Raw genomic sequence first — 12,555 nt, 5'->3', positions numbered from 1 at the left:
GGAAGTACAGACAACGCTCCGCCTGGGGGTCATAGAGGAGTCTAAAAGAGACTGGAAAAGTCCAATAGTCTTGGTCCCTAAACCGGGAGGCACAATCCTTTTTTGTATAGACTTCCAGAAAATAAATGCTATATCCAGGTTTGATGCATACCCCATGCTCCAAGTTGATGAATTACTCGAGCACCTAGGTAATGCCCAGTACATTACAACCCTGGATTTGATGAAAGGGTATTGGCAGATTCCGCTGACACCAGCTTCTAGAGAAAAGACCATCTTTTCCACCCCTTTTGGTTTATACCAGCTTGTTACAGTATCCTTCGGGCTCCATGGAGCTGCTGCTACTTTTCAGAGGCTCATGGATCAAGTACTGCAAGGACATTGCCAATATTCAGCCGCGTATATAGATGATATTGTCATTTATAATCCATCTTGGACTAAACACCTGAAAGCAGTCTTAAAGTCCCTGGGAGAAGCCGGGTTTACCATCAACTCTCATCTAGGATGAGGCGAAATAACAATCTAGGCTACGCGGTGGGGAGGGATAAACTTAGACAGATAGTGAAAAATCCAAGCGCTGTGGGAATATCCAGTGCCTACTACAAAGAGACAGGTGTGCCAATTTTGGGGACTTGCAGGGTCTTACCGATAGTTTGTCCCCAGATTTGTGACCCTAGCTGCACCATTAACTGACTTAATGAAAAATTTGCAACTCCAAAAAGTCCGGTGGACGGTAGAGTACGAAGAAGCTTTCCAGGCCCCAAAAGGGTGCCTAACGCAGGCCTCTGTGTTATCCCAATCAGATTTCACAAGACCTTTTATTCTGCAGACTGATGCATCTGAAGTGGGACTTGAGGCCGTCCTCTCGCACGAGACTGACGGTGAGAAACACCCGATTTTGTATACAAGCCAAAAATTGTTTGACCAAGAAAAGAAATATTCAGCAATGGAAAAGGAGGCCCCGGCTGTGAAATGGGCAATTGATACACTCCGTTACTATTTATTAGGGACCCATTTCCAGTTAATTACGGACCATGCACTCCTGAAATGGCTCAACTCCATGAAGGATACGAATGCAAGAATCATGCAACGGTACCTGTTCTTGCAACCCTATAGTTTTGAGGTGGCACATAGACCAGGTAAGGTACATGGAAATGCAGACTTTTTTTCTCGCAAGCAGTCGAAGGTGAGGGTAGTTAATCCCAAGGGGGAAGAAGGGATTTAGAGGGGAGGGTGTGATGGGGTGCACAGGCCCTGCACTTGAGCCGCGGATGTGTATATGGCGCAGTGCGAGCCAGCCCCTCCCTACAGCGCTGCTGCACTTGCTCCCAGCAAGCACCGAGAGCTTTAAATGCCAGCAGCCCTGGAAGGGTGGGGGAGGGCAGCTGCAGTGAGGGAAGCAGTGTCTGACTGAGCGGGAGAACACTGCCGGCTGGAGCAACTGACTGGGGCTGTTTGACCTTGGCCCCTCCAGTGACGCGGGAGATTCCCCGATGTTGGGAAGACTCGGGGGTGAGCTCCCACTCCCCCAGAAGCTACCCCATGTGAGGCAGGCTAGTGAACACGTGTGCCACAGATTAGATGAGTGAAGATGACCTCGAGGAAGTGACCACCATCGGGCAGACTGCCGCCCGGCAGGTACAATGTGGGCAGGAAGTGGCCCAGGGTAGGGCGAGTGAGCCCGAGAAGTTGATGGGTTGTGGTGGCTTGACTCCCATCAGCCAATTGGAGGTACCAGCCCTATCTTAAGGGCCCTTAGCCAGGACCTGGAGGCGTGGGTGGGCCCGGGTCTCTCTACCCCCGCTCATAGGGTAACTAACGACTCCAGAGTTGAATCTGAGATGCCTGGGCCTGGGCTGGGGCAGTGGGCATTGAGACTAAGACACATATATGTTAGGGCCAAACTGTGGACTCTGGATGTAGGCCCACACGGCAGGGCCATTGGTCACCCGGTTTCCGGAGCCGACTCCTTTGGGAGGGCGAGAATAATACAGGAACCGTCCCACGAGGGGCGCACTTTATAGACTAACAAAACATGTAGATGTTATCATGAGCTTTCGTAGGCACAGCCCACTTCTTCAGATGACCGGAGTTATTAGTTAGCCAGCTCTTAATCCATGTACTGTGCCCCTGTTCACTTTATACCTTCCTATAGATTTTAATCAGAATGTGCTGGCATACCAAATCAAATGCTTTACAAATGTCTATTACATGAACACTATCATCTTTATCAACCAAACTCGTAATTTCACATAAAAAGATAGAAAACAGACCCAGTTAAACTATAAATGCATGCTGATTGACATTAATTAGATTACCATCCTTCATTCTTTATTAAGTCCCACTTTATTGTGTTGTCCAGGATCAATGTCAGACTGACAAGCCTATAATTACATGGGTCATCCATTTAAAAAAAAACATTGACAAATTAACTGTCTTCTATTGTTCTGGAACTTCCCCAGTGTTGCAAGGTTTATTTTAAATCAACATGAACAATCCAAGGTGTTCCTCAGCTAGCTCTTTTTAAAAACTCTTGGATGCATTTTTTTTCTGGACTTGCTGATATAGAAATGTCTAATTGTAGTTGCTACTGTTTTACATGCTCCTGAGATTCTATTGCTACCAAAGGAAGGCCATGATAAAATACAGCTACCTCCATGTTTTCCTCCCAAATATAGGGCAGATTGAACAAATATTGATTGAATGCTTCTGCCTTTTCTGAATTTTTATTTATAATTCTACCATTTCCATTTGGTAATGGATCAATACCATTGTTGGGATTCTTTTTGTTCCTAACATACTTAGAAAACTAACTCTTATCACTGTTGGTCATAGATTTTTTTCTGTGTTTGTTTGCTTTCCTTACCAAGTTTTGTTTATAGTTACCACAAATATAAGTAAACTTTTAAGCCAGTATCTATTTTATATGTTGATGTAAAGTGAACACATACATACATACATACATACATACAGAGTTACAAGTTCACTCATTGAACATTTTGGTTTCTATTGCAACAGGATATATCAAATAAACTCTCACATTAAATTATTTGAGGCTAAAGCACATGTAATTAGGATTCACTCATCTAAAACTTTAAAAAAAGGATAAATACATTTGTCATAAAATTCAGAGTAGCAAGTGACCAAGCCTGTCTTACATTAAAGTCGTAGTTTTTATTTAATGTCAAATTAATTCAACTGCCATCACCATCAAGATGCCTAATTTCTCAGGTCAGAAAAAGTGTGATTTATATATTTATACGAGGATTCTTGCATCCGTACATTAAAAAGCAAAAAGAATTCATGTGTCCCTTAGCAAAACGTTCTTTGCTTTTTATTGGAAAAATACTTTTCTGTTCAGAGGAGGACTTAAAAGTTGTTTCCTAATTAGAAGTTTTCTCTGGAGGAAAGTTCCTAATTTAATGCCAGAGTAATGCTGAAAACTTGGTACAAGTTTAGAGAGAGGTTGGCCATACGTCCAATGTTGGCCGAGGCAGTGCCCTTTTTAAACTCTCTCCTGAGCATTTTAAGTCTTTTGGAAAAAAACTGAGCATTTGTCCTATTTGCTCTTGTCAGCTGAGGATCAGCTTACAAGAGTAAATGGGGAAATGCAATTTTGCCAAAATACTGAGGTGTGCCCTCATCTGGAGGGCGGGAGGAAATGTTGAGGGGGTGAGCAGTTATGGTTTGGAGGGAATGTCTCCACAATCCCACCCTGGGCAGCCCAAGGTCTGTGCCTTGTCTCCCCACAAGAAGGCTGTGCAGGAGCCTGGCTGGTGTGTCTAAGCTATGCCTGGTCTGGCCCTCCAATCTGGGTGATTGGGTGTCATGTGCTCACTCTACAGCTCAATCAGTGGGTAGTACTGTTGAGGCTGTCATTCAAACTCTTCTCCATTTTCTGTGGAGATGGCAGGGCCAGCCAATCCATGAAGCCATGGTTTGTGGGCGTAAGGCACTATCAACAACCCAGCTGATAAGAGCCTGGATTTTGCAATATCTGTTCGTGACCGGGCACAAAGCATGGCACAGCCCAACAGTCCCTGAGCAGTCACCAGAGACCGCGACACCTGTCATTTGTGGCTGGTCCCTGAAGGCTTCTACAGGCCCCACACCTTCACCCCCCCACTTCTGTGACATTCCATAACTGCACAGGGCTGCTTTGTTGAGTCTCTTTGGTCCTTCCTGCCATCCAGAGCCTCCCTTCTTCTTCCCCACCCCCAAAGAGGCATGGTATCACTAGCTGGATCATAATCCAGTAGTTTCACTTCCTTGCCGTGAGCCCAGAAGTACTCTCACGCACTGCTTTGCTGCTAGGTCCAAGGCTATAGTCAGTTCTCTTCTCCCTGCTCCCATGTCTGCTACTTGGATTACCGGGGGGATGAAGGAATATTTGAGGGACATTGGCCATGCCAGGCACCTTGGACTAGCCCCAACTAAGAGGCCTCTAACTAGGAGGACCATATTTCCCCATCAGTGTTCAGATAATACAGAACTTAATCAACATTTACCCAGGCAAAATTACTGTTGAACTAAATGGGAATTTTGCCTGAGTAAAGATTGAGAGTCTGAGTCTCTTCTTTCTTTAGGCTAATGTAGCTCCATTGACTTCAGTAGTGTTAATGAGTTACACTGCAGTGAATGAGGGCAGAATTAGGCCCTAAGTATGGATTGCATGATTTAGACCTGATAAACAGACTTCTTTGGCCTCTATTGAAATTCTGTGTTCTGAGTTATGCAGGAGGTCAAATTAGATCATCACAGTGGTCCCTAGGGGCTTTAAAAGTCTACAAGTTTGCAGAGTAAGCATCATTATGCCAAAAAAATACAGTTTAATTGTATTGGGCATGTTTAGAGTTCGTGTTTGGATTTATTATATTACTATATATTAGCATACAACTTCCATCCCCACCCCCTTTTTGAAACGAGGGAGGCATAAAGAATAGCTGATGTGGCAATGGAGAATCAGCCTGTCATATTGGATTTTTTTCATCCACTCCTGCGATTCTGCTCTTTCCACAGCCTCCAAGGAAATGCCTAGAAAACTGACAGGCTTTGCAAATTGCTCCGAAGATCAGCACATCTGTACTCTAGTGCTCAAAAGGAAGACATTTAATTCTTGAATGTATCCCTTTCATTGAGACTGCCTAGTTGGCTGGCATCTCCTGTCTCAGCCTGGGATTGGGGGTGAGGAGGAAGATCTTGTCTCCTATTTAAACCCTTATCTAAGCTGTTGACTGCTGGGGAGAGAAGCAGGATCTGAATCATCATCTTAGCATATGTGCAATATGTCTCTGGTGGCATGTGACCAGGATTCATCGTTAGATTTGGTCCATCAGTAATCAGGGTTTAAACCATTTATTGTTTTATAGGTTTAAAAATAACATCTGGAATTGCACCTGGAGACCAGTAGAAATTCTGGAATTAATTCCAATGCAGCCAGGATTGCACCTTAAGATTTGACATGATCCTCTGCCATGCCCACTAACAGGGGGGAGGCAAAAGGGGCAACTGCCCTGAGTGGCACTAAGGGCTGGCTGGGAAGGGTGTGGTATGATCTGAATGGAGCTGAAGGCTGGTTGCCACTGGGCCCACCCCTTCTAGAAGCTGGAATTGCCTCTGCCCTCACCTTGCCCATGGGCTCAGCAATTCTGTCTGTTCCTCCAGCCTTGTGCAGTCAAACCCAAGTTACAAAATGTAACCAAACAATGTCAATTAAAGGAGCGTATATTGTCTTCCAGATTTCTTTTCCTGGTTTTTCCCATTCTAGCCTCATTGCCCCCTCGTAACTTAGCCAGCTAGTTCTATCCCAAGTGTGCTTCAGCTAGGCACTGGGTGAGAAGATATACTACTGTGTGTCTGCTCTAATGCAATAGAGATGTAGGGCTGAGTGTCATCTGCAGAGCTTCCACAATGTATGATGTAGATTTGGGTGGACAAGAAACAAAAAATAGACTATTTAAATGGTTAAATTTGTCCAGCAAACTGCTGTCCTCAGAGTCTGCAGGGCAATAAAATTCAGAGGCCCAATTTTTGTGTGTGAGAGAATAAGGCAAACTGAAAATGGCACAGAATTAATTTGTTCACTTGATAACAGTTTTAATGGAAATGGGAAAGGAAATTAACTTAGCCCATTCTTTCTGTAAAGTGAAGATGGTAATCTGTGTTCATCCCTAAATGCTGAGCCCATAAAGGCTACAAAAATTGAATTAAAAAGGAAAGTACAGTGATTGTTTCTATTTGCACATCTTACTGGTTCTCTTTGAGTTCCAAAATGAAGTGCCTGGTATACCACAAGTCACTTGATAAGGGAAGGTTACATCGTTATCGTGCTTGGCTGTTCTTCATCTTGTGCAAGACAACTGGACAATTATATAATATCTGAAATAGAAAAAAAGGAAATCATTAACACTTCCATTTCAGAGGGCCAGGTTTTGCAATTCCTCCTCAGCTGGAGTTGAACCTTTCTGTGTATTCCCACTGAGTTCAATAGGACTCTTCATGGAGTAAGGCACTGTTCAATTTACATAAGAATGAATCTGTTTCATAATTCATTTCATATTGACAGCACAAAGCAAGGCGGCATAAGATTGGGGGTGAATGGCACTACGAATCAGTTTTACTTTTCTCATTTTATAAAATGCACAGCTTTTGATGACCCAAATTGCTGTCAGTCGTTATTAGACCCCTTCTAACCTTAAGCAAACTTAATTTTAAGATTTTTTTTTTGCTTATTTTTATTACTATAAATAAGAAATGGTTTCAGTGAGTTTGATGCCCCCAAAATTAAGACAGTTGGGAAAAGATCAGGTTTGAACAGCTTTTATCTCCTGAGGTGAAACATATTTGTGCATAAGATTTTTTTTTCTCTGAGGCATATCAACAATGAACTGATCTGGAGAAAAAAAACAGGTGGGTGAGAACATGAGGAAAAAGGAAATGAGGGTGTTTATAATGGAAATTAGAATGTTGCTTATATTCATGCTACATTAACAGTCTTTATGTTTGAAACAGTGGGAAAGACTGAGGAAAATCTCTGAGGAAAGTAACAGCTTAGCAGTGAAACAAGACTTAGCATAGAGGGCTGATATACCAAAGGAAAATGTTTTGACATAAGACAAATGCTCCTTCTAATTGGGTCATTCTCAAGATTACAAGTCATTAAGATGTGTGGAAGGGCCAATTCTGGATACATTTCCAAATAGTCTTCTGTGTAGCAAGTTTGCCTGACAAGTCAAGAAATGAAATAATTATCAATTAAATGCATGTTAATGTTTTTTTTATTACTTGCACATATCAGCCCAAACCAAGCAGTAGAGCCCAAGAGCCTAGTGTTGTGCACACACATAATTAAGGTTCTACCAATTTCACAGGCACAAAAAATGTGTCATGAACCATGAAATAAACTCTCCCCTCCCTTGTTGCTGGAGGCACCCCAGTCTGTGAGCTCCTCACTACATGTCTCAGCTGGGCTGCAGAGGAACAGAACTTGTCCTTCCCCTGCATAGCATTGTGAGGGGAGCGATCAGACCCAACTCTGCGTGACTCCCCCGCTTCATGAAGCTTCCTTCTCAACAACAAAGGTTCCAGCATCTGGGGGAAACTTGTGGAAGTAGGTTTGAGATCTCCCTGGAGGCTCCTAGCTATGAGTCCCTGCTGGTCTGGGGAGAGACAGGACTTGTCTTTCCCCGGCATGGCCGCTCGGGGGAAAAACAGTTTCTGGGACTCCTTTGTGGCTGGGACCTAATGATTACACCACCATCAAATTTTTGAACATGTGAAATTTTAAAACCCTTTTGCCGTGAAATTGATCAAAAGGAAGGGATTGGTATATACCATTAGTTTGGTAGGGATGTATATGTAATACATTCCCTGCCCAAAGAAAATGTAGGCCCAGATCCTCAAAGGGATCTTCTCTTTATTTCAAGTTGAAATCAATGGATGTTAGGAGCCCAAATACATTTGAGAATGTGGACTTAATTAGGTAAATAGGAACTTGTTAGAGAAGAAACTGGTGACCTTGGACACAACGTTCCGAGTGGCAACAATTTGGTACCAGTTACACCCTTTTATCCATTTTAGTATGTTAATTCAAACGTCAATCACTACTTTCCATAAACCCTTATTTAGCAAAGTTAACTCCCATACAATGATTATTAATAAGCAGGTGATGAATACAATTATACCCACCCCTGTTTGTTTTTTCTGGTTTTTAGTTGAGTCAGCATTACATACTGTCTTAATCAGCAGCTTACAGGGAGGGGGAAATTGCTCTGACCCTGAAAATGTTTTTACAGAGCAAGTGAGAAGTCAGAACAAGATACTGTTCACTGCAACTATCTCCCTATGCTGCAAGGACAAAGGGGGAAAAATATGCTCAAAGGGCAATGCCTGCTGGACCCCTTAATCACTAATGTAGAGCAGCTAGCCTAGATCCCTAGTAATTTTTACATATCCCAACAGAACTCAAAAGGTGGGAGGAACAGGGCAGGCTTCACCACCGAGGGTGCCTCCTGCTGGTCACTCAGGGAATTAGCATTTTGGTGCTGGAGTACCCCCTTCTGGGTGGTGTTTTACCCAGTTATTTGTTGTTCTCTACCTCTCTGTCAGGGCCCATGTCTCTCCCAGACTGTGGTGCCCTCCTACCTGGGGTACTGTCCTCCCCCAATGCCACCACACTCTAGTCCTCACCCTTTGGCGACCCCCAATCCTCCTACGCCCACTTGGCCTCAGTGATGCACTGCCAGTCTTCATCTAGCCCTTGCCGCAGGGGCAAAATTCAGTCTGAAATGCCCACTCATCATTGGCAAGGGGTTGTGGACCTGCTGCTTTTGCCTATCCTGGCTTCCTCAGCCCTAACACTCTGAGGCCTTGCTGCAGGCTCTGCAGCCTGGGAGCTTGCCTGGCTTTCCCCAGCCCTGCTCTAAGTCAGGAAGTCTCTAGCTTCCCTAGCAGCCATGTCCCTCCTGCTTCCCAGCCAAAGCAAGAGCATCTCTCCCTTCCTCCCTCCTGGAGCCCTTATTTATACAGCTCATAGCTGAGCCCTAATTAGCAGCTATCTGCTGCAACTCTTTGCTCCATGGCTCCAGCCCTTCAGCCCACACCCAGGACTGGATTTTAACCCCTTAAAGGGCCAGTGCAGGGCAGAAGTCCCATCACAGTGGGGCTAAGCAAACTAGGGAGAACAAGAAGTCAGGCTGTCATATTTGGTACATTTAGCAGCATTCCCAACCTGTCCAATTCATAGCCACTGGCCAAGTGTTTTGTATGCATTAATACATGGGTGAGTTTTGAGGATGGATTGAAAAGAAGACAATGTAGGAGCTTTGAAGTTTTTTTTTACAGAGAAGTGGGTCTGGCCCACGAAAGCACATCATCTAATAAACCATCTTGTTAGTCTTTAAAGTGCTACATTGTCCTGCATTTTGCTTCAGCTACCCCAGACTAACACGGCTACATTTCTATCACTATCCCAGGGTGGTGGCGCTTTGATGGTTAGTAGAGGAGGAAGTGTCTGAATGTCATATGCAAGTAAAGTTATATGTGATATTCGATGAAAGGCACAAACTAAAGTTAGCCACTCAGCTGCCATTTGTGCCTTTGAAAATTTGTCCCTGAGTAAATAATTGAGTCCATGTCAAAGAACTTTCTACCTTCATCTTTGGAAACTTGTAGAACTATTGAAATAAAATGGCACCAGTAGCAAATTTAAAAGAATAAATTGTTTTATGCCAGGACTCATTCATCAGCTTTGCCACAGAAAAAGGGTCATATTCTGTCATTCTTCCTCTCACTGAGCAGTACTTTACTCTGCAAGTAGCCCTCTTGAAATCAGTGGATCTACACATGCAAAATGAGTAAGTGTCACCAATGCTATTCTTAACAGTGGGCATAGATATCAACTATTTTTGTCTCCTGAATTTAACATAAACTGCAGTTGAAATCTCCCTTTAACAGCTGTCCTACAGCAAAAAGCAGCTTCATAGGAAAGTGAATAGAGCTTTCAGGAGGGAAGTGGGGAAGGAAAGTGAGTGTTGCCAACTCTTGTGGGGTTTCTTTTTATCATGAGTCTTGTGATATCTGGGGTTTTCATAAATTCCCAGTTCCTCAAAACACAGTATTGTCTTAGAATCTCAATGCTCACTTTTTTAAAAAATGAAAGTTTCTATATCTCATGATTCCTCACAAAACTTGAAAACATGAAACTCAAGGGCTATGACACCAGGTGAATAAAAAGCCCTTCAGACTTACTACATTTTAAAATGTCAAGATTTTTAAGCCGATCTCCTGACTTTATCTCTGTCTGTCTGTCTAATCCTGATTGGAGTCCCTGGAAGGTATTCATGATCGCTCCATCCTCACTTGTACATGTCAGGCCCCAGGGAGGCTCCCTCTGTACAGCCCAAGGGAAGAAAGTGACATGACACACAGAGGTTGTCCATGTCGTCTTTTTCTGTGAACAGGGAGAGATCCCTTTCTTCTGGCAAGAGGAGTAGTAATTGGAAGAAAGGAAGTCTTGAACCTCTACCAATAGGAGATAGAAGGAGAGGGAAGCTCTGATCTTCTTTCACAAGGAGTCATCTCTCTCTTGTTCAAGGAAATTTCCTTTGCTGCCAGGTGTATGGTTCGTGGCAACAAAGTGATCAGCTGTGGTCATGGCACCCAATTTCCTTAATTGGAAGGAAACATCTTCTTGCAAAGTGAGAAATTAGGATCCAAGTGTTTCTTCAACTGCTCAGGAGAGAGAAGGTAGGACAGCTGTTCCTGAATACCAGTAAAGGAAAGTATAAAGATGGTCTCAAGGGACATGCTGTTCTTCATTTCTCGGGGGCTTCTGAGGAAACAAGAGTGAAGATTACAAGCCCCAATGACGAAGGCCTTCTTTTGTTTGTTGTGTGTTGTCCTGGATGCACTGACGATCTCTCTGAAAGGACTCTGATTTGGGTTGGGACTCAGAGAAAATAAATATAGCCCTTTGTGCAAAAAGGGATTATTGTTTTACCTCATAGGGGACTTCTGCTCTGTAGGAACAACCCTGCAACTGAGACATGCATATAGTTGGTCATAAGCACTGAGAGGAATTAGTTGATTGAACAGCTGTCTACAGCCAGCTTACCTGGATCACAGCTGAAATGAAAATGTGGGGTTTGAGCTGTCTTCAAATAAGGATGTGCAGTACAATAAAATGAGGTGCGTAGACTGTTCTGTAAAATGAATGCAGAAATAGTACCACAAGGATCAAATGGTGACAGAATAGACTAAGGAACTAAGGGAGGTAAAGTAGCCAGCAGTGACAAGTAAAAACTCAGATGAGAACACAGATAGATAGACTGCATGAGGAAGAGCATGAGCAAGTGGGATCTTTAAATGTATGGTTCTGTAAACTTAATGACTATGTCTACACTCGCGGCTTCTTGCGCAAGAACATCTTGCGCAAGGGTTCTTGTGCAAGAAGTCTTGCGCAAAAAAAAAACATCCACACTGCCATGTGCGCGCTGTGCTTTTGCGCAAGAGCTCCCATGGCAGTGTGGATGCTCTCTTGCGCAAGAAAGCTCCGACGGCCATTTTAGCCATAGGGCTTTCTTGCGCAAGAAATCCCTGCTGAGCGTCCACACTGCCCTCTTGCACAAGAGTTCCTGCGCAAGAGGGCTTACACCTGTTAAAAACTAGCGTAGCTCTTGCGCAAGAAGCCCTCTCTTACCACGCCGTACTGTAAATTTCCTTGCGCAAGAGCGGGCGGGCAGTGTAGACACTCTGCGGATTCTTGTGCAAGAATAGCCGTACTTGCGCAAAAAGCCCCGAGTGTAGACATAGCCCATGATTTGCCCAGAGTAACTCTGTTTGAACCTTGCTGTTTACTTGTGGAGCCATTCTTTTAATTTAGTAGCAACTAAACATATTTAGCACTCTTCATTTTGGGCAAAAGCTGTAATTTAATGATGGGAGCCAGGAAATATGTATCTCTTTCTGGGAGGAAAATTACACTGCTTCCAAGAAACCATTTTTTTTAATTACCAGAAGACAGCTTTGCCACTTTGCCCAGCTGAAGACTTCTTGACAATGTGCTAATCAGTCTACTCTTTTGTTGTTTCTGTATAGTAGGTGGCAGGTTCTGCCTCCTGCTTGTAGAAAAAGTGTAAAGTTAAGCAGGGAAACACCTAAAGGACCATTTTCAGTGACTGTGATGCTAGTGCAAATATGAGATTGATTGTATTGGATAGAGCCAGGCACAATGTGTGCAGGAACTTTCTGTTTAACTTCCCCCCAATGCACAGATGCTCTGAGAAGGTTGAATTTGAATTTGGATTTAGACAAGAATTAAGCAGGGCTGAGTTTCAAGATGTAGTCTGGATTTCAGGTCTGGATTTGATAGTGCCACAGTCTCCGGAGCTGTTCTTTCAAAACCTCAGACAAACTCACGCCAAACATTTTATATAATTTGATCCTTACACATCATTTGATGCCATCAGTCATGAACTGCTGCTGGTTCCCCTTGGAAACCAAAAGGTGACAAGTGTCAGCATTTGAGGGAGATGTAATTTTCCAGATAGAAATGAAAAG

This window comes from Pelodiscus sinensis, chromosome 2, assembly GCF_049634645.1.
Source record: "Pelodiscus sinensis isolate JC-2024 chromosome 2, ASM4963464v1, whole genome shotgun sequence".
In the NCBI taxonomy this organism is placed as follows: domain Eukaryota; kingdom Metazoa; phylum Chordata; order Testudines; family Trionychidae; genus Pelodiscus; species Pelodiscus sinensis.
This window is presented reverse-complemented; position numbering follows the sequence as displayed.